This window comes from Salmo salar, chromosome 03 (genome assembly GCF_965601325.2).
Source record: "Salmo salar chromosome 03, fSalSal1, whole genome shotgun sequence".
Classification (NCBI taxonomy): domain Eukaryota; kingdom Metazoa; phylum Chordata; class Actinopteri; order Salmoniformes; family Salmonidae; genus Salmo; species Salmo salar.
In genome coordinates, this window is record NC_138293.1 from 78,653,518 (window position 1) to 78,680,048 (window position 26,531).

The 26,531-nt window shown below is 42.2% G+C and overlaps 1 protein-coding gene across 4 annotated transcripts in view; it reads left to right on the forward strand.

Annotated features, from left to right (window-relative positions):
* The first annotated feature begins 22,667 nt into the window (after positions 1-22,667).
* Positions 22,668-26,531, forward strand: part of LOC106592858 (small G protein signaling modulator 3) — a 46,601-nt gene continuing 42,737 nt past the window's right edge. For all 4 annotated transcript variants that reach the window (XM_045715474.2, XM_045715477.2, XM_045715476.2 and 1 more), the window contains exon 1: positions 22,668-22,823. The gene's annotated coding sequence lies outside the window, so the exon portion shown is untranslated. The remainder of the gene's footprint in view (positions 22,824-26,531) is intronic.

The following is a 26,531-nucleotide window of genomic DNA, read 5'->3' on the forward strand; positions in this document are numbered from 1 at the left end:
TTTAATTTTTAGGGGTGCAACTGCATCTAGGGTATTGCGCAAGGTTAAATTGAGTTCCTCGGTTAGGTGGTTAACTGATTTTTGTCCTCTGACGTCCTTGGGTAGGCAGAGGGGTCTGGAAGGGCATCAAGGAATCTTTGGGTTGTCTGAGAATTTATAGCACGACTTTTAATGCTCCTTGGTTGGGGTCTGAGCAGATTATTTGTTGCGATTGCAAACACAATAAAATGGTGGTCCGATAATCCAGGATTATGAGGAAAAACATTAAGATCCACAACATTTATTCCATGGGACAAAACTAGGTCCAGAGTATGACTGTGGCAGTGAGTAGGTCCAGAGACATGTTGGACAAAACCCACTGAGTCGATGATGGCTCCGAAAGCCTTTTGGAGTGGGTCTGTGGACTTTTCCATGTGAATGTTAAAGTCACCAAAAATTAGAATATTATCTGCTATGACTACAAGATCCGATAGGAATTCAGGGAACTCAGTGAGGAACACTGCATATGGCCCAGGAGGCCTGTAAACAGTAGCTATAAAAAGTGAGTGAGTAGGCTGCATAGATTTCATGACTAGAAGCTCAAAAGACGAAAACGTCATTGTTTTTTTTTTTGTAAATTGAAATTTGCTATCGTAAATGTTAGCAACACCTCCGCCTTTGCCGGATGCACGGGGGGTATGGTCACTAGTGTAACCAGGGGGTGAGGCCTCATTTAACACAGTAAATTCATCAGGCTTAAGCCATGTTTCAGTCAGGCCAATCACATCAAGATTATGATCAGTGATTAGTTCATTGACTATAACTGCCTTGGAAGTGAGGGATCTAACATTAAGTAACCCAATTTTGAGATGTGAGGTATCACAATCTCTTTCAATAATGGCAGGAATGGAGGAGGTCTTTATACTAGTGAGATTGCTAAAGCGAACACCGCCATTTTTAATTTTGCCCAACCAAGATCGAGGCACAGACACGGTCTCAATGGGGAAAGCTGAGCTGACTACGCTGACTGTGCTAGTGGCAGACTCCACTAAGCTGGCAGTTTTCAACCAGATCCTTCTGTGATCCTTCTCTGAGGAAGAGCATCATTGTGAATATTATCGTCAAGAATCTGGATAAGCATTAGGGGACACATTTTATATTCTGTCCTCTAAGGTTGTTTGTGATACTAAGGGCATATCCCGAGGGTATGGTTATGTAGATTGCACAACCCAGGATGCTGTTGAATGAGCCAAGAGATTGAATGGTAAGATGTCGGCTGATGAAATAGTGAGCATTGAACCATTTAACCTCTCTAGGGTAGGTGGCACCAAATCGTCCCACCTACGTAACAGCCAGTGTAATCCCTTGGCGCGTTATTCAAAAACCTCAAAAATGCAAAAACTTCAATTTTTCAAACATATGACAATTTTACACCATTTTAAAGACAAGACTCTCGTTAATCTAACCACACTGTCCGATTTCAAAAAGGCTTTACAACGAAAGCAAAACATTAGATTATGTCAGCAGAGTACTCAGCCAGAAATAATCAGACACCCATTTTTCAAGCTAGCATATAATGTCACATAAACCCAAACCACAGCTAAATGCAGCACTAACCTTTGATGATCTTCATCAGATGACAACCCTAGGACATTATGTTATACAATACATGCATGTTTGTTCAATCAAGTTCATATTTATATCAAAAACCAGCTTTTTACATTAGCATGTGACTAGCATGTGACTAGCATTCCCACCGAACACTGCCGGTGAATTTACTAAATTACTCACGATAAACGTTCACAAAAAGCATAACAATTATTTTAAGAATTATAGATACAGAACTCCTCTATGCACTCGATATGTCCGATTTTAAAATAGCTTTTCGGTGAAAGCACATTTTGCAATATTCTCAGTAGATAGCCCGGCATCACAGGGCTAGCTATTTAGACACCCAGCAAATGTAGCACTCACCAAAGTCAGATTTACTATAAGAAAAATGTTATTACCTTTGCTGTCTTCATCAGAATGCACTCCCAGGACTTCTACTTCAATAACAAATGTTGGTTTGGTTCAAAATAATCCATAGTTATATCCAAACAGCGGCGTTTTGTTCGTGCGTTCAATACACTATCCGAAAGGGTAAATAAGGGTGACGAGCATGGCGCAATTCGTGACAAAAAAATTCTAAATATTCCATTACCGTACTTCGAAGCATGTCAACCGCTGTTTAAAATCAATTTTTATGCCATTTTTCTCATAAAAAAGCGATAATATTCCGACCGGGAATCTGCGTTTAGGTAAACAGCCCATAGTACTCTGATCGGCCACTTGCCAAAAGCGATAATGTGTTTCAGCCAGAGGCTGCCTCGATATCGTTCAGCTTTTTCCTGGGCTCTGAGAGCCTATGGGAGCCGTAGGAAGTGTCACGTTAGAGCAAAGATCCTCAGTCTTCAATAAAAAGAGCCAAGATGAAACACAACTTCTCAGACAGGCCACTTCCTGCATGGAATCTTCTCAGGTTTTGGCCTGCCATTTGAGTTCTGTTATACTCACAGACACCATTCAAACAGAAACTTTAGGGTGTTTTCTATCCAAAGCCAATAATTATATGCATATTCTAGTTACTGGGCAGGAGTAGTAACCAGATTAAATCAGGTACGTTTTTTATCCGGCCGTGTCAATACTGCCCCCTAGCCCTAACAGGTTAAATCATGTAAACGGCGAGAGGCTGAATTTGGATCCAGGGCCAAGGAGTTCACCTATGTGTACATCAAGAACTTTGGCATCAACATGGACGATGACAAACTGTGAGACATGGTTGACATGGTGAGTGTTTGGCAGATGTGTCTTGTGTAGCCTACTGTTGTATATTCTCTTGTGTTTCGTGTCTGTTTAGTTGACCTTTTTATTGAGTTGAGGACGATTCTGTCCTTTTCAGCTCCAGGGAGTGTCATGGTTGATCACAGCATGAAATCCAGAGGATTTGGCTTCCTCAGTTTGAAAAGGAAGGAGGATGCACAGAAGGTGAGAGATGTCATCCATTATTGTCACTGTCTAGATGTGTTACGTAGCTCAGTGTCTGGGAGACCAGTGTGTCATTGGAGTGTATCTGATTTCTTTAGGCTGTGGATCAGATAAATGAGGAGGTGAACAGGAGGTGGATCTATGTGGGCCACGCCCAGAAGAAATGCGCAACAAGCTCTAACAATCTCATGTCAGAATTAGACGTTTATCCATGTTTCTCAATCGTCAGATTTCGAAGTTGTCCCAAACTTAACATTTAGAAGTGTTTAAGGTTAAGTTTAGGCATTAACTCTGAATTTTTAAGGTTAGACATTAACTGTGAATGGTTAAGGTAAGTGTTAAGGTTTGAGATAGGCTTAAAACAAAAATCAAAAAAGTGGCCAGTTTTTACGTCATCTCCCGACATCCTCAGACATGGATCGACATCTAATCCTGATTTGTACCACCGGTGACCTGGCTGGAAATGCAAGTGCCAGACAGTGCTAAAATGCAGGATTGAGCTGAGGAAGAAGGCCGCATTAACTGAGTCGATCTGTATATGAATAATATGGATGATAGCTGGGACGGCCATCATCTCCAGGAAGAGCTTTGCCGCTTCGGAACAATCACTAGCACCAAGGTGATGATGGAGCACGGTTGAAGCAAAGGCTTTGACGCCACCAAGGCTTTGACGGAGATGAACAGCCGCATCGTGACCAACAAGCCGCTATCTGTGGCTCCGGCCCAGTACAAGACCCTACAGCAGGAGTATCTGAAGAACTGCTACCTGCAGAGGATGGCTAGCGTCATGGCCATCCCCAACCCAACCATCATCAACCCCAACCAGCCTGCACCCGCCATTATGCATCAATGCACCATGAGTGCCTCATCCTCCCATCAGATGAGGGAGTATATCTGATGATGCAACATATATGTAAATGATGGAGTCATTGTTGATACTACTCCCATACCATTTATCTTGAATGTCTTTAGTTGGACGAATACTGGCTATTGTCATCATCACATCTCTGATCATAAATATATTCGCCCCACCTTCCCAGGCAGCCATAGTGAGCATGCCTCAGAAAACCTCTCAGCAGGAAATGAATGCCCTGCTTCAGGTCCACATGCAATCGCCTGCTGTCCATGTCCAGGAGCCTCTGACTGCTTCCATGCTGTCAACCTTATCCCTTGAGAATGACATTAAATATTCAAATGGAAAAGTCCACAGCCACTACAAAAGGCTTTCAGAGCTATTATCGACTCGGTGGGTTTTGGCCAACATTTCTACGGACCTACTCATTGCCACAGTCATACCCTGGATCTAGTTTTGTACCGTGGAATAAATGTTGTGGATCTAAATGTTTTTCCTCATAATCCTGGACTATCGGACCACCCTTTTATTACATTTGCATTAGCAACAAATAATCAGCTCAGACCCCAAACAAGGATCATCAAAAGCCGTGCTATAAATTCTCGGACAACCCAAAGATTCCTAGGTGCCCTTCCAGACTCCCTTCACCTACCCAAGGACATCGGAGTACAAAAATCGGTTCACCACCTAACTGAGGATTTTAATTGAACCTTGCGTAATACCCTATATGCAGTCGCACCCCTAAAAACCAAAAAACATTTGTTACAAGAAATTTGCTCCCTGGTATACAGAAAAGGCCTGAGCCCTGAAGCAAGCTTCCAGAAAATTGGAACAGAAATGGCGCTCCACCAAACTGGAATTCTTCCGACTATCTTGGAAAGACAGTACCATGCAATATCAAAGAGCCTTCACTGCTGCTCGATCAACCTATTTTTCTGACCTAATTGAGGAGAATAAGAACAATCTAAAATGTATTTTTGATACTGTCGCAAATCTAAATAAAAAGCAGCATTCAACAAAAGAGGATAGCTTTCACTTCAGCAGTGATAAATTCATGAACTTCTTTGATGAAAAGATCATGATCATTAGAAAGCAAATTACGGACTCCACTTTGAATCTGCGTATTTCTCCAAATCTCAGTTGTCCTGAGTCTGCACAGAACTACCAGGACCTAGGATCAATGGAGTTTTTTTTATCCTGTATCTTTTGACACATTCATGAACATAGTCATGGCCTCTAAACTGTCAAGCTGCATACTGGACCCTATTCCTACTAAGCGAATGAAAGAGCTACTTCCTGTGCTTGGCCCTTCTATGTTGAACATAATAAATGGTTCCCTATCCACGATGTGTACCAAACTCACTAAAAGTGGCAGCAATAAAGCCTTTCCTGAAAAGGCCAAACCTTGACTCGGAAAATCAAAAAAGCCTATATAGAATCTCCCATTCCTCAAAAAAATGAAAAAGCTATTGCTAAACTCACTGCCTTCCTGAAGACAAATAATGTATATGAAATGCTTCAGTCTGGTTTTAGATCCCATCATAGTAATGAGACTGAACTTGTGAAGGTGGTAAATTACCTTATAATGGCGTCAGACCAAAGGCTCTGCATCTGTCCTCGTGCTCCTAGACCTTAGTGCTGCTTTTGACACCATCGATCACCACATTCTTTTGTAGAGATTAGAAACTCTAATTGGTCTACATGGACATGTTCTTGCTTGGTTTAGATCTTATCTGTCAGAAAGATATCAGTTTGTCTCTGTGGATGGTTTGTACTCTGACAAATCAATTGTAAGTTTCAGCGTTCCTCAAGGTTTCGTTTTAGCACCACTATTGTTTTCACTATATATTTTACCTCTTGGCGATGTCATTCAGAAACACAATGTCAACTTTCACTGCTATGTGGATGACACACAGCTGTAGATTTCGATGAAACATGGTTGAAGCCCCAAAATTGCCGACCCTGGAAGTCTGTATTTCAGACATAAGGAAGTGGATGGCGGCAAATGTTTTACTTTTAAACTTGGACAAAAAAGAGATGCTAGTTCTAGGTCCCAAGAAACAAAGAGATCTGCTGTTGGATCTGGCAATTCATCTTGATGGTTGTACAGTCGTCTCAAATGAAACTGTGAAGGGTCTTGGCTTTAATCTGGACCCTGATCTCTCTTTTGATGAACATATCAAGAATATCTTCGTAAACATTGCAAAAATCCTAAACTTTTTGTACCAAGATTATACAGAAAAACTAATCCAATCCACTTCTAGATTAGACTATTGCAATGCTCTACTTTCCGGCTAACCGGATAAAGCACTAGATATACTTCAGTTAGTGCTAGAATCCTGACTAGAACTATTTATAATTTTACTCCAGCCTCTCTACGTTGGCTTCCTGTTAAGAGCTGATTTCAAGGTTTTACTGCTAACCTACAAAGAATTACATGGGCTTGCTCCTACCTATCTCTCCGATTTGGTCCTGCCGTATATACCTACAGGTACGCTAGGGTCACAAGACGCAGGCCTCCTTATTGTCCCTAGAATTGCTAAGCAAACAGCTGGAGGCAGGGCTTTCTCCTATAGAGCTCCATTTTTATGGAATGGTCTGCTCATCCATGTGAGAGACTCAGACTCAGTCTCAACCTTTAAGTCTTTACTGAAGACTCATCTCTTCAGGAGGTCCTATGATTGACTGTAGTCTGGCCCAGGGGTGCGAAGGTGAACGGCAAGGCACTGGAGCGTCAAACTGCCCTTACTGACTCTGCCTGGCCGGCTCCCCTCTCTCCACTGGGATTCTCTGCCTTTGACCCTATTACGGGGGCTGAGTCACTGGCTTATTAGAGCTCTTCCATGCCATCCCTAGGAGTGGTGCGTCACTTGAGTGGGTTGAGTCATTGACGTGATCTTCCTGTCTGTTGATATCCCTCTAGTGGTGTGGGGGCTGTGCTTTGGCAAAGTGGGTGGGGTTATATCCTGCTTGGTTCTGTCTGGGGGTATCATCGGACAGGGCCACAGTGTCCCCTGACCCACCCCTGTTTCAGTCTCCAGTATTTGTCCTGCAACAGTCTATGTGCCGGGGGGCTTGGGTCAGTCTGTTATATCTGGTGTAATTCTCCTGTCTTTTCTGGTGTCCTGTGTGAATTTAAGTATGCTCCCTCTAATTCAATTCAATCCAATTCAATTCAAGGGCTTTGTTGGCATGGGAAAATAAATAAACATAAATATGGGATGTATTTACAATGGTGTTTGTTCTTCACTGGTTGCCCTTTTCTTGTGGCAACAGGTCATAAATCTTGCTGCTGTGTTGACACACTGTAGTATTTCACCCAGTAGATATGGGAGTTTATCAAAATTGGGTTTGATTTCAATTTTTTTGTGGATCTGTGTAATCTGACGGAAATATGTGTCTCTATTATGGTCATACATTTGGCAGGAGGTTAGGAAGTTCAGCTCAGTTTCCACCTCATTTTGTGGGCAGTGTGCACATAGCCTGTCTTCTCTCGAGAGCCAGGTCTGCCTACGGCAGCCTTTCTCAACAGCAAGGCTATGCTCACTGAGCCTCTACGTAGTCAAAGCTTTCCTTAAGTTTGGGTCAGTCACAGTGGTCAGGTATTCTGCCATTGCGTACTCTCTGTTTAGGGCCAAATAGCATTCTAGCTTGCTCTGTTTTTTTGTTAATTCTTTCCAATGTCAAGTAATTATCTTTTTGTTTTCTCATGATTTGGTTGGGTCTAATTGTGTTGCTGCCCTATGGCTCTGTGGGGTCTGTTTGTGTTTGTGAACAGAGCCCCAGGGCCAGCTTGCTTAGGGGACTCTTCTCCAGGTTCATCTCTCTGTAGGTGATGGCTTCGTTATGGAAGGTTTGGGAATCGCTTCCTTTTGGATTGTTGTAGAATTTAACGTCTCTTTTCTGTATTTTGATAATTAGCGGGTATCGGCCTAATTATGATCTGCATGCATTATTTGGTGTTTTACGTTATACACGGGTGATCGTTTTGCAGAATTCTGCATGCAGTCTCAATTTTGTGAATTTTTGGTTGATGAGCGGACCGCGGACCTCACAACCATTAAGGGCAATGGGTTCTACAACTGATTCAAGTATTTTTAGACAGATCCTAATTGGTTTGTCGAATTTTATGTTCCTGTTAATGGCATAGAATGCCCTTCTTGCCTTGTCTCTCAGCTCATTCACAGCTTTGTGGAAGTTACCTGTGGCGCTGACGTTTAGGCCAAGGTATGTATAGTTTTGTGTGCTCTAGGGCAACAGTGTCTAGATGGAATTTGTATTTATGGTCCTGGTGACTAGACCTTTTTTGGAACACCATTATTTTTGTCTTACTGAGATTTACTCCAGGGGCCCAGGTCTGGCAGAATCTGTGCAGAAGATCTAGGTGCTGCTGTAGGCCCTCCTTGTTTGGTGACAGAAGCACCAGATCATCAGTAAACAGTAGACATTTGACTTCAGATTCCAGCAGGGTGAGGCCGGGTGCTCCCTCCCCTCCATGAGGAACTGAGCCCTAGGATCATGCCTCAGGACTACCTGGCCTGATGACTCCTGGCTGTCCCCAGTCCACTTGGTCATGCTGCTGCTCCAGTTTCAACTGTTCTGCCTGTGGCTAGGGAACCTTGACCTGGTCACCTGATGTGTTACTTTGTCCTAGACCTGCTGTTTTTGTCTCTCTCTCTCTCACCTGCTGTCTTGACCTCTGAATGCTCGGCTATAAAAAGTCAACTGACATTTACTCATTAGGTAATGGCCTGTTGCACCCTCTACAACCCATGTGATTATTATTTGACCCTGCTGGTCAACTATGAACTTTTGAACATCTTGAAGAACAATCTGGACTTAAATGGCAATGTACTCTTATAATCTTCACCCGGCACAGCCAGAAGAGGGCTGGCCACCCCTCAGACCCTGGTTCATCTTTAGGATTCTTCCTAGGTTCCTGCCTTTCTAGGGAGTTTTTCCTAGCCACCGTGCTTCCACATCTGCATTGCTTGCTGTTTGGAGTTTTAGGCTGGGTTTCTGTTTAGCACTTTGTGGCATCTGCTGATGTAAAAATGCTTTTAGAAATACATTTGATTGATTGAAGGTGGAGGATGCATCCGCTGTCTACGAAGCCCACGTGGCCCAAGCTAAAACACCTGCCCCAGTGGCTTGAACATTCAATATGGCATTTAATTTTGCAATAATGACCGCAAACATGACAAGCATTGGACAATAAATAATGTATTTTAAGTGAATACATGATTGATTTTGTCTTGTCTAGATAAGGTTAAGCTGAAGTTTAGCTTAAAAGGTTGAAGAGTAGTAGGTGCCAGAATACGAATGTGTGTGTGTGTGTGTGTTTGCTTTCCATGTGTGCATGGTGCCATAGCCCTTCTCTGCCAGCCCTGTGGTCCTGTATCCTGTGGTCCTGTATCCTGTGGTCCTGTATCCTGTGGTCCTGTATCCACTCCTCCAGTTCCTGGGACAGATGTAACCACCTCCAGCACTATTCTCTATTACAGCAGATCTAATTAGCCGTCCGTATCAAAGGAGATGTCAGAGTGACGTTGCCGGCTGTTCTGTCAGACCAGCTTACAGAACCAGGGCCTGAACTTTTGCCCTGTCGCCGTGCTACATAGCTAGCTACAGCTCTATAGCGGGTGAACATCCAGCTTCATAGTGACATGGGTTGTGTCCCAAATGGGCCCTGGTAGTGCACTAAACAGGGAATAGGGTGCCATTTGGGACACCATGCACAATGCTGTATCTGGGAGGGCTAAAGGAGTGGTTTAGTCTACAGTTTTATTGTGTGTCCCAGCCAGGCCTAATCTCTGTTAACCCAGAAGTCAACTATTGAGTCATTTGTTCAGCTGCATGATTTACCCCCCCCCCCCCCCAGATTGAACAGTGAATGCTGTAATCTACAGGAAGAGGATGGATTAAGTTATTCTGGTCATATTTTGTGGTTGTTCTGCAGACTGGATAACACACTTGTATGACATACACACACGTCAAAAGATAAATGAACACATACACCACACACGAATAAATAAATGCGAGTACACACACACACACACACACACACACACACACACACACACACACACACACACACACACACACACACACACACACACACACACAGAGAAAAGGGGTGAGGGGAAGAGAGAATTACATCACACACATCTATGATTTATGTTCTCCACAGACACATAATGTAAGGAATGGAGGCACTGAGCTGTAAAGCTCCCTGAAGGCCATGATAATCACTTGGTAATGGCATGGTTCAGATGTAGGTAACACAGCTTGACCCAGCCGCTAACCCAGGGCCCAATTTAAGCAAAGTCTGGAGAAAAAATATTACAACAAAACAAAACATATTTTGATTTATTGTGGCGTTAAGTTGCCTTTTGCTTTAACCAGTAAGCCCTTTTTATGAAAATATGAATTCAAAAATACATTCATGCTGGTAAAGAAGAATTATGTTTTGATTTAATTGAGTATCCCATTTTTATCTTAGAAACCCTACTGTTTCTGCACAAAGTCATACTGCCGCATTGAATAATTCCAGACTGTTTGGCAAGATACACACATGCAGAAACAAATACAGGCTATAGAAACGGAGTTACCAAGATTGATTGAAGAAACACTCTGTGGTGTTGACAGATCTAAGGGTCTGGGGGTTGAAGCAATATGGCCGAAGCACTGAACTGCTTCTCACCTCAATATCCATATTACTATTATATCAGCAATACAGTACAGTCCCAGCACAGGGTATGAAAAACATGAATTATAGAGACATATGATGGATCATTAATGGTGACGGATCGGTTGCTACAGCTGTTACCATAGTGACCTGATGTGGCAACGGGACTGGAGAGTGTCTCTGTCTATCTGTTGGTCTCTCTCTCTCTCTCTCTCTCTCTTTCTCTTTACCTCTCTTGCTCTGTCTCACTCTCTCTCTTTTGGTTCCTCTCACCCTCTACATCATTCTCAACCTGCATATCTGTCTCTGTCCTGAACATTACTCTCTTAGTCTCTGTAAATCTCCCCAGTTGTATATCACTCCACACCATCTCCCTTTCCTTCTCTCCTTCTCTCAATCATTTTCTCTCTCCCTTTTTATTTTGTGCCTGTCTGTCACTCCTTGAACTCCCTCTCTTGCATGTGCACCCCCTACCCTCTCTTATGCTCCTTCCCTTCTGTCCTGCTCCCCTCCATCCCGCTTTCTCCCCTCGCTCTCTCTCCCTTTTTCTCTCGTTTCCTCCTCTCTCTCCCTCCGTCTCTCTCTATGACAGATATGCTCAGTGTCTCTATACACCAGTACAGAACAAGCTCTGAGAACTGAGAGAGAGAAAGAAAGAAAAAAGAGAGGGAAAGAGAGGGATTTGACTTTCATGAGCCTGTTAAAGTGTAATAGATACCTCCCCACCCCCAGAGATCAAACCGCATCAAAAGACATCACCATTTAAAACACTGTAACACTGCTTTATTTGAGCATTTTACCTCTTTTACAATACAGACTTGGTGAAATAAACATGCTGTTATACTAGCAACTTGCCCAGCATGGTGTAGCCCCGGGGGCAACCTGCTAAAAATGGAGTCCAAGACAGAAACACCCAACAGCCTCAGACCTTCCTTGTCCAAACACCAAATCAACCACTGAGCAGGATCATAGAACCATAGCATCTTACAGCAGGCCCTTGCATTCAGCCTTCATACCAAAGGAGAGGGTCTTCAGAGTGGGGAAACAGAAGCGTTAAAGGACCCTGGAGACTGGAGCTAGCAATGCCTGCATGTGAATGATGTAACGTGGCCTCCAGGCAAGACTTCATCATGCATGTTACATAACTCTGAACTATTTGTCCCTCCTGGGATCTGGTCTCTGGGCTTGGTGAGGGGGTCCAGTGGATATGTGAAATCATTAGCTTATGATGTCCTGTCTATGGACATCTTCAATGGTTCTGTGCTGGTTTCTGTGGAGTGAAGATCAAAGATAAAGATACACAGTGAACAGTGTTAATGAACTTTCAAAATACATACAGTTGAAGTCGGAAGTTTACATAGACTGAGCCAAATACATTTAAACTCAGTTTCACAATTCCTGACATTTAATCCTTGTAAAAATACCCTGTCTTAGGTCAGTTAGGATCAACTCTTTATTTTAAGAATGTGAAATGAAATGTCAGAATAATAGTAGAAAGAATGATTTATTTCAGCTTTTATTTCTTTCATCACATTCCCAGTGGGTCAGAAGTTTACATACACTCAATTAGTATTTGGTAGCATTGCCTTTAAATTGTTTAACTTCGGTCAAACGTTCCGGGTAGCCTTCCACAAGCTTCCCACAATAAGTTTGGTGATTTTTGGCCCGTTCCTCCTGACAGAGCTGGTGTAATTGAGTCAGGTTTGTAGGCCTCCTTGCTCGCACAAGCACCTAATAATCTCTCTTTCTCAACGACAGCACACAGACTAACAGATTCTTCACACATTTCCTCATTTATCCAAAGGCGCTCTCTTCTGTCCAATAAAATAACTGCATGACTGCAGAGAATTGAATCTGTGAGAGAACTGAACACTAAGATTTTCTTCTCCCCTCTGTTATTTCATGTGAAAACAACCTGCCGATTCATTCTAATGAATGTGATCTATTATGACCGGTCAATATCACCGTAATCAATATGACCGTGGTCAGTGTCACTGTGCGTGTTCCCACAGCCCTCTCACGTCCACAAGTTGACATGGTACCCTGCACATCGACTCTGTACCGGTAGACCATGTTCTTTTTTACTCGTTATTGTTATTCGTTATTCCTCGTGTCTATTTCTCAATTTAAAAAAATAAAGATATACAGTATATCTTTAACTGCATTGTTGGAACAGGTAAGCTTTTTCACTGTTAGTCTACACCTCTTGTTTACGAAGCATGTGACAAATACATTTTGATTTGTTCGATTAGAATGGAAAATATCCCAAAACAAACCCTGTGAACCCTGTCAGCCTGACTCTTCCCTTCCTCTCCTCTCTCCTCTCCCCCTCTCTCTAGCACCGCCGTCTTCCCCTCTCTGACGTCATAGCAACTGCAGTCAAATAGAACATCGAGCCAAGCAGAACATCATACATCTCTCCATCTGTCTGGGGGCTAGTTCTGGACAAAGGGGGATCGGAGAACGGAATGAGGAGGAGGAGAGGTGTGTACTAAACTCCGGCTCTACAGACCACGTCATAGAGACGCTAGAATAATATTCCCTATAATCTGTCTTTAAACAGACTGGCTGCTACCAGGCTCTGTATAAGTTCCCCTGAGAAGAAGTAAAGTTATTCTATCAGTCACATTTCTATGTCTGACTCACCCCACCACTGCAGCAGAGGACCAAACATGAACCTGCAACAGGGCCAGCTAATAGACAGACCAACTTCATAGAAACATGTCAGAGAAAGAGAGAGAGAGGGACAGAGAGGGACAGAGGATATATGGGGAAGAGGAAGAAGAGTGAGAGAAAGAAAGGTTGGACATAGAGAGGAAGAGAAGGAATGAAAAGGGAGAAGGGAGGGGAGGAATGGAGAAAGAAGGGAAGAGAGAGAGATGCCAGAGGGAGGGAGAGAGAGAGAGAGAAAGAGAGAAGGAGGGAGGTGCAGGTGGAGAGAGACGCTAAGTGATTAGCATTCCAAAGGGATTGGCTGCTGACTCAGGAGACTGTGCAACGCTGCTCTTTCACAGCCACACACACACAGGCACATGCAGGCACACACATTCATATCCTTATCCATACGCATATACATTAACAATTACAATGTGTAAACAAACATGGACCTGCACATTTACAATCCTGCAAATCCTTTACAAATGACACACTCTTCATCACTTTGTTTCATTTATTTACAGGACTCCCTCCCACCCTCACACACAGATAACCACTGCTAGATTCATACACACCTACATGAAAATCACACACACACACACACACACACTAACTCGCACACACTCAATCACTCACACATGCAGAAATGCACTCTCACACACACACACACACACACACACACACACACACACACACACACACACACACACACACACACACAAATAACCAATGCTATATTCAGCTGGAGGTACAGAGATGAAATACGACCTCCCACTGTGCAGATTTTCCAGCCGTATCATTAAAACATATAGAAAGGTTGTGCCTGGAACTTCCATGACAGAATAAACTGCTGATAGGATCATTTGGCTTCAAAACCCCTCTTGAGGCCTTCCATTTCCTGACAGATATGTAAAACACCAAAAAACATCCTGAAAATACAGATAGAAATGTAATGAATAGAGATTACATGATTCCTTACTCTACATATGCGCTTTGAGAATATTTTCTCTAATGAAAAGTTCTACACAAGTTAAATAAATTATTATTATTATTTTCGAGAGGCAAGTCAACTTTCCATAAAGACCAGCAAGGGACCACTAGGGAACATTGAGAATGTCCTGAGGACATCCCCAACCTGGTCTTAGAGCATTTCGTATTATTTTGCATGTAAATCAGAGATGCTCCATTGAGTAAGATATGTTACGTTTAGTATGATATGTATTAATTTGTGGATGTCCTTCTCCCATTTTGCATGATATGTTGACGAATTACAATTCGTATTATATGTTATGAATTTGCAAAATGTACAAAATATTATGGCTTCGCAAAACATACAATATGTTACGAATTTGCGTGCTATGTATGATACACAGTAGCGACCCGTCATTCAGCCCCACCTTTTAAGTCTGTTATTTTGACATTAATACGTGTCACATATCAAAAAATGTAATAATAATTGAGTTAATAAAGCCCCATACAAACTTGGTCTCTTTTTTACTTTCTTGAATAAGGGAGCTCCACAATGCTGGTGTTTCAGCCTAGCTCAGTGCTTTCTGTGGAGGTGGGGCAGCCAGCGGAAAATACAGAGCATAGGGGTTGGTAATGTTCTCTAGTTGCGCCGTGATTGGCTCAGTATTCTGTCACCCACGGGGACACTACTTCATCGCCAAATCTAAGGGTAGAGCTTGAAAATGTAAGCCCCTTGGGTGCTGCCATAGAATTACATTAGAAGTGTCCATCCAATGAGGCTCAATGTCATTGGCCACAGATAAAATTATGTCAAATCACGTTATATCTACATTAGCTTTGATTGAACTGATCATGTCAACATCATACTTTCAAAATCTTAGCTAGCAAGCTAGCAGTCATCATCATGAATCAAGTCGACAATCTACTGGCAAATGCTTTCTAATCCTTGTCATATGAAGAGAAATAATGAAGAGAAAGTATAGATAAAACGTTATCAGTGCTCATCGGCCATTGGACATAAACATTACACAACAAGTTGGAAATCGCAAATTCAACAATGAGTGGTTAGGAAGGAATTAGTGGTAAACTGCAAGCATTGCAAAGCAATTACTACCCTGCTATTCAGTGGAGTGGGTGTGTGGTTCCAAGTCTATGTTTAAGGGTCTCTTTTCCAAGTTTAAAAGGATAAACATTCAACATTGGCCATGCTGTCAATCCGGCATGACTTCTTCCACGCTCAAAACAACTGGAAACTTAGAACTGGGAAATCGGAGCTCAAGACAACTGGGAACTTGCAAGTTGGGAACTCGGGACTCTTTCCAGAGCTCCGATCTGAAGATCATTGACGTTATCATGATTCAACCTGTTTTTTTCCGAGTTCCCAGTTGTCTTGAAAGTACCATAAATTCAGAGAACGACAAACTTTGATGACAAAGTTTGATGACAAAATTTGCCCACAAAGGATTGCCTCGCCACCTTCCTGTTCAAGTAAACACGGCACAACAAGGTGAGTCCAAAAATGTATTGTATGTTGCTGCATAAATGATGTAATATACAAGGGAGATATGTATACTGTAGCTAAGAAAGTAATACTAAGTTTATGTTGTGTAGTAGCCCATGTAATAATGTAATAATTTGGTCCCTTTTCCCCCTCTTACTTTCCCCTGCAGCTCTGACTTGGTGGTGCACATGTAGCCTATAGCCTGTTTTAGAGAAGTATAATCATTGAATATTGTAAGAGCTTTCATTGTCTGCTTATATGCCCTCTTTATTTATCCTATGGTTCTGACTTCATATACAGGGAGTATACTATAAGAACGGCCCATGTTCTGAATTCTGTCGCTGTACATTTTAAAGTGCAGAACAAATAGTTATACGTACTACGTCCATCCTAGCTCGCCATTAATGTCTTAATCAAAATTACGGATTGCCTCTTATCTGCTCATCATCTTCTTATGCCATAGTTTGTACATCTCAAATTCCAGTAGAAACCACATTTGTTTAAGCAAGTCAGCCATATCAGCTATGTTTTTTTTTAAAGGCCGTAAATGAGGCTGAATGAAATGATTCCCTGCCAGACAAGGCTCCGCTGATAGCCAGGTGTAGCAGTGGTAAGATGTTGGGACTGCTGTTTGGACTCTGCTATTGGGGCAGCTTTATGTAGGACCTAACAGTTTGTGGGCACTGTTTGTCACTGTTATAGTGCAATTAATGTATTGTTTAGTGTTGTGTAGTGGCTTTGCTGGCACGCATCTAAAAAAAATAAAAATCGTTTGCCCCACCAAGATTTACAGTTGAAGTCGGAAGTTTACATACACCTTAGCCAAATACATTTAAACTCAGTTTTTCACAATTCCTGACATTTAATCCAAGTAAAAATTCCCTGTCAGTTAGGATCACCACTTTATTTTAAGAATGTGAAATGTCAGAATAATAGTATCGAGAATGATTTCAGCTTCTATTTCTTTTATCCCATCCCCAGTGGGTCAGAATTTTACATACACTCAATTAGTATTTAGTAGCATTGCCTTTAAATTGTTTAACTTGAGTCAAATGTTTTGGGTAGCCTTCCACAAGCTTCCCACAATAAATTGGGTGAATTTTGGCCCATTACTCCTGACAGAGCTGATGTAACTGAGTCAGGTTTGTAGGCCTCCATGCTCGCACACGCTTTTTCAGTTCTGCCCTCAAATGTTCTATGAGATTGAGGTCAGGGCTTTGTGATGACCACTCCAATACCTTGACTTTGTTGTCCTTAAGCCATTTTGCCACAACTTTGTAAGTATACTTGGGGTCATTGTCCATTTGGAAGACCCATTTGCGACCAAGCTTTAACTTCCTGACTGATGTCTTGAAATGTTGCTTCAATATATCCACACAATTTTCCATCTACATGATGCCATCTATTTTGTGAAGTGCACCAGTCCCTCCAGCAGCAAAGCACCCCCACAACATGATGCTGCCACCCCCGTGCTTCACGGTTGGAATGGTGTTCTTCGGCTTGCAAGCCGCCCCCTTTATCCTCCAAACATAACAATGGTAATTTTGGCCAAACAGTTCTATTTTTGTTTCATCAAACCAGAGGACATTTCTCCAAAAAGTGTGATCTTTGTCCCCATGTGCAGTTGCAAACCGTAATCTGGCTTTTTTTATGGCGGTTTTGGAGCAGTGGTATCTTCCTTACTGAGCGGCCTTTCAGGTTATGTCGATATAGGACTCGTTTTACTGTGAATATAGATACTTTGTACCTGTTTCGTCCAGCATCTTCACAAGGTCCTTTGCTGTTGTTCTGGGATGGATTTTCACTTTTCACACCAAGGTACATTCACCTCTAGGCAACAGACCGTGTCTCCTTCCTGAGCGGTATGACCGCTGCGTGGTCCCATGGTGTTTATACTTGCATACTATTGTTTGTACAGATGAACGTGGTACCTTCAGGTGGATGAACCAGACTTGTGGAGGTCTACAATTATTTTTCTGAGATCTTTGCTGATTTCTTTTGATTTTCCCATGATGTCAAGCCAAGAGGCAATGAGTTTGAAGGTAGGCCTTGAAATACATCCACAGGTACACCTCCAATTGACTCAAATGATGTCAATTAGCCTATCAAAAGCTTCTAAAGCCATGACATCATTTTCTGGAATTTTCCAAGCTGTTTAAAGGCACAGTCAACTTAGTGTATGTAACCTTCTGACCCACTGGAATTGTGATACAGTGAAGTGAAATAATCTGTCTGTAAACAATTGTTGGAAGAATTACTTGTGTCATGCAAAAAGTAGATGTCCTAACCGACTTGCCAAAACTATAGTTTGTTAACAAGAAATTTGTGGAGTGGTTAAAAAACTAGTTTTAATGACACCAAACCAAGTGTATGTAATCTTCCGACTTCAACTGTACATGCTAAAATTGACACTGATAATACAGTATGTTATGAATTCTAGCTACGTGGCTAACGTTAGCTAGGCTATGGGTTAGGATTAGGGGATAAGGTAAGTGTTAAGTTAGGAGTTAGGTGAAAGGGTTAAGGTTATCTATAAGGGTTAAGGTTAGGATTAGGGGACGGGTTAGCTAACATGCTAAGTAGTTGCAACAATGCAAAAAAGTAGGAAGTAGGTGTAAATGTACTAATTAGATAAAATGCTAAAGTTGTCCATGGTGAGATTTGAACTCACAACCATTGGGTTGCTAGACATTTGAGACTTTTGCTTTTGCCTTAAGTAACCATCTGTCTTATGTAACCATACCAACATAACATATTATCAGTGGTGTAAAGCACTTAAGTACTACTTAAGCAGTTTTTGTGTGTATCTGTACTTTACTATTTATATTTTTGACAACTTTTACTTTTACTCCACTACATTCCTAAAGAAAATAATGTACTTTTTACGCCTTACATTTTCCCTGACACCCAAAAGTACTTGTTACATTTTGAATACTTAGCAGGAAAGGAAAATTGTCTAATTCACACATTTATCAAGAGAACATCCCTGGTCATCTCTATTGCATCTGATCTGGCGGACTCACTAAACACAAATGCTTCGTTTGTAAATTATGTCTGTGTGTTTAACTGTGCCCCTGGCTATCCGTAAATTAAAACAACTAGAAAATCATGTCGTCCGGTTTGCTTATCATAAGGAATTGTAAATTACTTATACTTTTGATACTTAAGTACATTTAAAACCAAATAATTTTAGACTTTTACTCCAGGGGTATTTTTACTACGTGACTTTTACTTTTTTATTGAGTCATTTTCTTTTAAGGTATCTTTACTCTAAGTATGACAATTGGGTACTTTTTCCACCACTGCATATTATACTCATTTTTATATATTGCGTGTTGCGTCTAGTCTATGAGACCAGGCTGACGTCCCCGGTCCCAAGGTCTATTCTACACGATATTTACATCTGAAGGCGGGCTTGTTCGCCTCCAGGCTCACCTTGCTCAGCTCTAATACCTGCCTCCACATTTTGAAGTTCCATTCTGAGGCTGTCCGTTACCGTGATGAACCATAGAGAGTTACGTGTTTGAGGGCAGGCTGCCAGATCTGGCATTGACATGTAGGGGGGGGGGGGGGGAAATATAGGCAAAGGGCGACACCGTGTGGTGATGAAGATAAGTGCATTATTGAAATATGTAATAAATCCAGCTCTAGCCACAGGTTTATTTTTATTTTATTTATTTTTATGTAACCTTTATTTAACGAGGCAAGTCAGTTAAGAACAACTTCGTAGTTACAATGACGTTCTCCCAGAAGACAAAAGTCCTCCAGCAGGAACGGGGTTGTGATTAAAAATAAAACATAAAATATAGGACAAAACACACATCAAGACAAGAAAGACACCACAACTCTACATAAAGAGAAACCTAAGACAACAACATAGCATGGCAGCAACACAACATGGCAGCAGCACAACATGGTAGCACAAAACATGGAACAAACATTGTTGGGCACAGACAACAGCACAAAGGGCAAGGTAGAGACAACAATACATCACGCGAAGCAGCCACAACTGTCAGTAAGCGTGTCCATGATTGAGTCTTTGAATGAAGAGATTGAGATTAAACTGTCCAGTTTGAGTGTTTTTTTCCAGCTCGTTCCAGTCTCTAGCTGCAGCAAACTGAAAAGAGGAGCGACCCAGGGATGAGTGTGCTTTGGGGACCATTAACAGAATGTGACTGGCAGAATGAGTGTTGTATGTGGAGGATTAGAGCTTCAGTAGATATCTCAGATGGAGGGAGTGAGGCCTAAGAGGGTTTTATAAATAAGCATCAACCAGTGGGTCTTGCGACGAGTATACAGAGATGAAAAGTTTCCATAGAAGCAGTTTACGCTTCTCCTAAATCTCAAGCAAATCAAATCTAATTTGATTGGTCGAATACACATATTTAGCTGATTTTATTGCGTGTGTAACGAAATGCTTGTGTTCCTAGCTCCAACAGTGCAGTAATATCTAACAATACACACAAATCCAAAAAAACAATAAAATGGAATTAAGAAATATAGAAATATTACGACGAGCAATGTCAGAGTCCGGAGTATGTATGTATGTATGTATGTATATATATATATATATATATTACACTGCTCAAAAAAATAAAGGGAACACTTAAACAACACAATGTAACTCCAAGTCAATCACACTTCTGTGAAATCAAACTGTCCACTTAGGAAGCAACACTGATTGACAATAAATTTCACATGCTGTTGTGCAAATGGAATAGACAACAGGTGGAAATTATAGGCAATTAGCAAGACACCCCCAATAAAGGAGTGGTTCTGCAGGTGGGGACCACAGACCACTTCTCAGTTCCTAAGCTTCCTGGCTGAAGTTTTGGTCACTTTTGAATGCTGGCGGTGCTTTCACTCTAGTGGTAGCATGAGACGGAGTCTACAACCCACACAAGTGGCTCAGGTAGTGCAGCTCATCCAGGATGGCACATCAATGCGAGCTGTGGCAAGAAGGTTTGCTGTGTCTGTCAGCGTAGTGTCCAGAGCATGGAGGCACTACCAGGAGACAGGCCAGTACATCAGGAGACGTGGAGGAGGCTGTAGGAGGGCAACAACCCAGCAGCAGGACCATTACCTCCGCCTTTGTGCAAGGAGGAGCAGGAGGAGCACTGCCAGAGCCCTGCAAAATGACCTCCAGCAGGCCACAAATGTGCATGTGTCTGCTCAAACGGTCAGAAACAGACTCCATGATGGTGGTATGAGGGCCCAACGTCCACAAGTGGGGGTTGTGCTTACAGCCCAACACCGTGCAGGACGTTTGGCATTTGCCAGAGAACACCAAGATTGGCAAATTCGCCACTGGCGCCCTGTGCTCTTCACAGATGAAAGCAGGTTCACACTGAGCACGTGACAGACGCGACAGAGTCTGGAGACGCCGTGGAGAACGTTCTGCTGCCTGCAACATCCTCCAGCATGACCGGTTTGGCGGTGGGTCAGTCATGGTGTGGGGTGGCATTTCTTTGGGGGGCCGCACAGCCCTCTATGTGCTCGCCAGAGGTAGCCTGACTGCCATTAGGTACCGAGATGAGATCCTCAGACCCCTTGTGAGACCATATGCTGGTGCGGTTGGCCCTGGGTTCCTCCGAATGCAAGACAATGCTAGACCTCATGTGGCTGGAGTGTGTCAGCAGTTCCTGCAAGAGGAAGGCATTGATGCTATGGACTGGCCCGCCCGTTCCCCAGACCTGAATCCAATTGAGCACATCTGGGACATCATGTCTCGCTCCATCCACCAACGCCACGTTGCACCACAGACTGTCCAGGAGTTGGCGGATGCTTTAGTCCAGGTCTGGGAGGAGATCCCTCAGGAGACAATCCGCCACCTCATCAGGAGCATGCCCAGGTGTTGTAGGGAGGTCATACAGGCACGTGGAGGCCACACACACTACTGAGCCTCATTTTGACTTGTTTTAAGGACATTACATCAAAGTTGGATCCGCCTGTAGTGTGGTTTTCCACTTTAATTTTGAGTGTGACTCCAAATCCAGACCTCCATGGGTTGATAAATTGGATTTCCATTGATTATTTTTGTGTGATTTTGTTGTCAGCACATTCAACTATGTAAAGAAAAAAAGTAATTCATAAGATTATTTCTTTCATTCAGATCTAGGATGTGTTGTTTAAGTGTTCCCTTTATTTTTTTGAGCAGTATATATATATGGATAGAATACGTAGTGTATCTGAAGAATACGTAGGACAGAATAGTATATGTACAGCAATAGTTAAATTAGGATAGGCCTTGAGTAGAATACAGTATATACATATGAAGTGGGTAAAACAGTATGTATACATTATTAAAGTGACTAGTGTTCCATTAAAGTGATCAGTGTTCTATGTCTTTGCACAAGGTAAGTACACACACACTCCCTCTCTCTTCCCACTCTTGTGCTCCCATTGTATATTCTATGTCAAGGGCCAGGCATTCTGTCTGACCACAGCTGCGAATTCCACAAACAATAAATGAATAGGAGAGTGCTTGAGGGAGAAATACGGGGGAGTGGTGGAGCTAGAGAAAAGGAAAGAGGGAGGAGTATATATATCTGAACAACCTTATCAATCAGCCATTATCTATCATCCATCCAATAGTTAGCTAATCACTCACTGGTAATGGTCTTTATTTCCCATTGCAAGGTCGGTGGATTGATATCAGACAGGCAAAGAGCAATCCGCTAATGCGTCTGTTTACATTGAGTAGATGTCAGAGAATGTCTGAACAGGACATTCAATGCCTATTCTTTCGATACTCACTTTATTTCTCTCAAATACCGATATTCCACATCTGTAAATGTATTCATATATGTTCTTGGACTGAATCACTTTCAAAGTAGACATTATATCATTTAAATAAAGCAATTGATCCATATTCATTCATATCAATCCACACTCTACGTCATTAATGGAGTCCAAGGCGGAAGGCTATGAAGACAGATTACGTTACGTACTGTAGTTCTGGGATCTGGGACTACTTTTCACATTGGAAAACACTGGAGAAGCGCAATGATACCAAAGAGAAACGCACCGCAAACAGGTGTATGACGCAAAACGGAGAACCCTAGTAGTAGCAGATTTGGCTATTTTTACAACTAAGAAACGTCGTCGGAAAACATTGGACAGTCTTTGTAATTGTACAGAATGACAATAAGGTAAGACACTAGCTATTGTAATGTAGTCACTGACACTGCACTTGTTGTAGTCAGAGCCATATTTAACATATGGTTAGCTACCTACCTAGCTAGCTATTAGTTCGCCAGTTAAGTAACGTTAACGTTGTTATCAAGCAAGCTAGAACTGTAACTTACTAGCCAGGCTTCATGCATGCTCATTGAATCTATCTATCATGATTGGCAATGTAGCTAGCTAGATAGCATGTTCTGAATAGCATATTAGTAAACTGAAATTTACCTTGTTAGGTAGCCAATACAATCACGAATCAAAGAATATGTTCATGTCAAGTGATGACGAACGATAAAGGTTTCCATCCATCCAAGTCGTGACATATGGTTGGACTGTTGGCATCAATATAACGTTAATGTGTTGCTGCTACAATGGAATATAATGTTATTTATAACCAAAAAATGTAAGTTAACTAACGTTAGTATGGGGAGTTCATTGATGAGGATTTGTGATCGGTACCATGGATGATGGTGCTTACTACGTTTTTCCACACATGCGTAGTGTACACTTGTACACCTTTTGTAGACCCGCGGATATTTTAATTTTAATTTTTTATTATTTTTAGGAACTCAGTTGGTCTCAACTTACTGAGTTAGAATAGTAGAAACACAAGGTGCAATTTCGAAATCTGGTTGTGCATCAGTAGTTTTCTCTTATGGCTGTCACAGATGGTCACTCAATTAGCCCATGTCAGCAAAACATTTTTAGATTGGTAAATTAGTCTACCCAGCTATCTAAACTTGTGGCAATCATGGTCAAATGAATGACCGGGGACCCTTATTCAGATATCATATTAACTGCAAACATGTCTCTACATCCTATGGCAACGTGTAGAATTGCAGGAAATTCAAAACTTAGTCGACTCCAAAATAATCGATTCCTTGACTATCTGCCCCATTCTCTGACATCTGCTCCGCTTGGAATCAACTCCTAAGATTCAGTATTTTTGCAAAGGTGGAAACTACTTGCCATAGTCTACTTCGAAAACACAAACTTTTGCATCTTTCACAGCAAAGAAAGAGCCAGCTAGCAAGGGAGAGAGTGATGGGCGGGAGCACAGCCAGGCATAGGTAGGTGTGTCGGTCCCTAGGCTGACAGTCAGAACCGTGCAACAGTAATCAGAAGATGTAGGCTATTGCAATGCTGTATTTTGCCATTTCTTGTCTTGCAATGTCTCGCGCAAATCCATTAAAGTAGGGGCTATCAGTGAGTAGGCTTAACTATTCTACACTCAACATACCGAAGACCAAACACACACTAGCATTTTTCATAGCGAAGAGAAAGAGTAACAGGCAAGCCAGCAAGGGAAAGAGAGGATCGGGGCAGACAGTCAGAACCATGTGCATAGGTTATATTTTGGTAATCTGTATCTAGCAATGTCTTGTCTATTAATGCCTCGTAAATTCATCAAACGTATATTCAAGTGAAACTGAAACTATTCCCCAGGTCGTTGCTGAAAATGAGAATGTGTTCTCAGTCAACTTACCTGGTAAAATAAATAAAAACAAGTATAGGGTGAGTATTGTTAAGTGGGACACCTGGAAGACTTAAGCTTTGTAATGGCTATCCTATAAATGTGTACAATAACAATCATTGCCTGTGTGTCATTGAGAAAGTATGTGACTGATAAAAAAATTGGTTCAATGGGCATCATTGTGGGCGTGGCATCTCGTGTAATGACACGTCTCTAGAGGCATAATGGTAAGTCAAATGACATAGGGTTTCTGAGGTAATTGATGTTAAGGTTCTATTGTTTTTAATTTTTTTCACTGAAATATTCTTGTTCTTACACATCACCTAGTCCTTTTTATAGGCTAAGTTGATGAGCAAAGGGGCAGCATCATGCTCATGTCAGTCCTCTAGAATGCAAATGCAGTCTTCCTAGTAGGACTCAGCAATAATGAGGTGGTGTGTACGTGTGTGCATCCGTTTCAGCGTATTTTGGAGTCGCGCAAGAGCCGACTCCCACCACAGGAGTCGCGCAAGAGCCGACTCCCACCACAGGAGTCGCGCAAGAGCCGACTCCCACCACAGGAGTCGCGCACCACTACTAGTCCTTAGGTATTTAACCGAAATGTCGGTTGTTTTTCCGTTTTTAAACAACTAGCTAATTATTTGAAATTCCTTTTTTTTCTGTCAATGCACTGCAGTTTCTGTAGAGAAATCGGATCATGTCTGAAATGTACGATGTTTTAGTTGCCAACTGGCCAATGTTCTACATAATTATCATGTTTTCTGCACTAAACTAACTACACTGACCTTAAATCCATTGCGAGGCTACTTGTCCGTTCTGTTTCTTTTATGCCTGCTACGTAAGCTACAGATGAATGCAGGATCAAGAGGGGATACACGGAGAGCAGTTGCTTTGAGGTATTGGTATTCAGCAGTCATAAGTCTGCCTTATTTACTCTGAATAACTACTAAATAGTGCTTTTTGTCAGACAGCGTAGGCAGCAGTTCTATAGAGATGATGACTTGGAATGAAATGATAGTAATCAAATAAAACAAATGTAATGTACACAACTGAAATAATATTAAAGCAATGTGAATAACTGATGGTTAATAAGTGATAAGCAGTCATGATCAGTCACTACCATCGTGGGAATTTTATAAATTGTTTTATTCTGTGTTACAGCATTCAACCCGCATAATGCGTAGTGCGTTTATTTTATTTTTAAATCCGCCCCGTGGCAAAATGAATAGAATTGCATGAAATTTGTAATACAACCAAAAATATTTTGTATTTATTTTGCTGTCAGGGTGGTGGTGGTGGGGGGGGGGGGCGCTAAAACATTTTGCTTTCACTGTGGATGGGGAGGGCCCAAGACAATTTCACATAGGGCCCCAAAAGGCTAGGGTATGCAGACCCCTGAGCCATGAACAAAGTTGCCCATCCCTCGGTCAGGTGCTGTGTGTGTGTGTGTGTGTGTGTGTGTGTGTGTGTGTGTGTGTGTGTGTGTGTGATTTTCATCCTTATTAGATGTTTAAAGTGGTGTGCATTACTTTACTGACACTGTTAAGTATTGATTTAGGTTGTCATGAATGGCTCTGTTTTGTTATTGGCGTCTGGTCTGAGTGCCTAGGATGGTTGTATTAAGCCTATACAATGCAGCAACAAAAAAATAAGAAGTCTTAGACTTCTGTATGTTGCTCCAGTGTGTTGGAAACATCTGCACGTCTCAATACTGAAATTAATGGTACCGTCTTACTGGCTCCACCACACACTCGGTCTTTAACACCTGTTGGTTGGGATTTCAGAGAAAGTGCCATTTCTCCTTACTGTGTCACACATGTCTGTGTGTTGGAATAGGTGTAGGAACCTGTGATGGGGCGTGTGTGTGTGCGGTACGGCGCCAGCATGCCTAAGAGAATGGGGCCTGCTGTTGATCATAGTGGTGCTCGTGTGTGTGTGTGTGTGTGTGTGTGTGTGTGTGTGTGTGTGTGTGTGTGTCCAATGATTTAGCCTGCTGTGACTCACCATTTGCTGACGTGGCTGGCTGGCTGGCTCTGAGGGGACCTGCTGAAGGGAGAACCAGGGAGTAAGGGGATGGATTAAGGATTTTGAGCAGAGAACAGGTCACACACACCAGAGTCTGCATCAGGAGAGAGGGAGAGGGCCCATCATAGCACTTCCTTTAAGAGCATTGGGCCAGTAACTGAAAGGCAGCTGGTTCGAA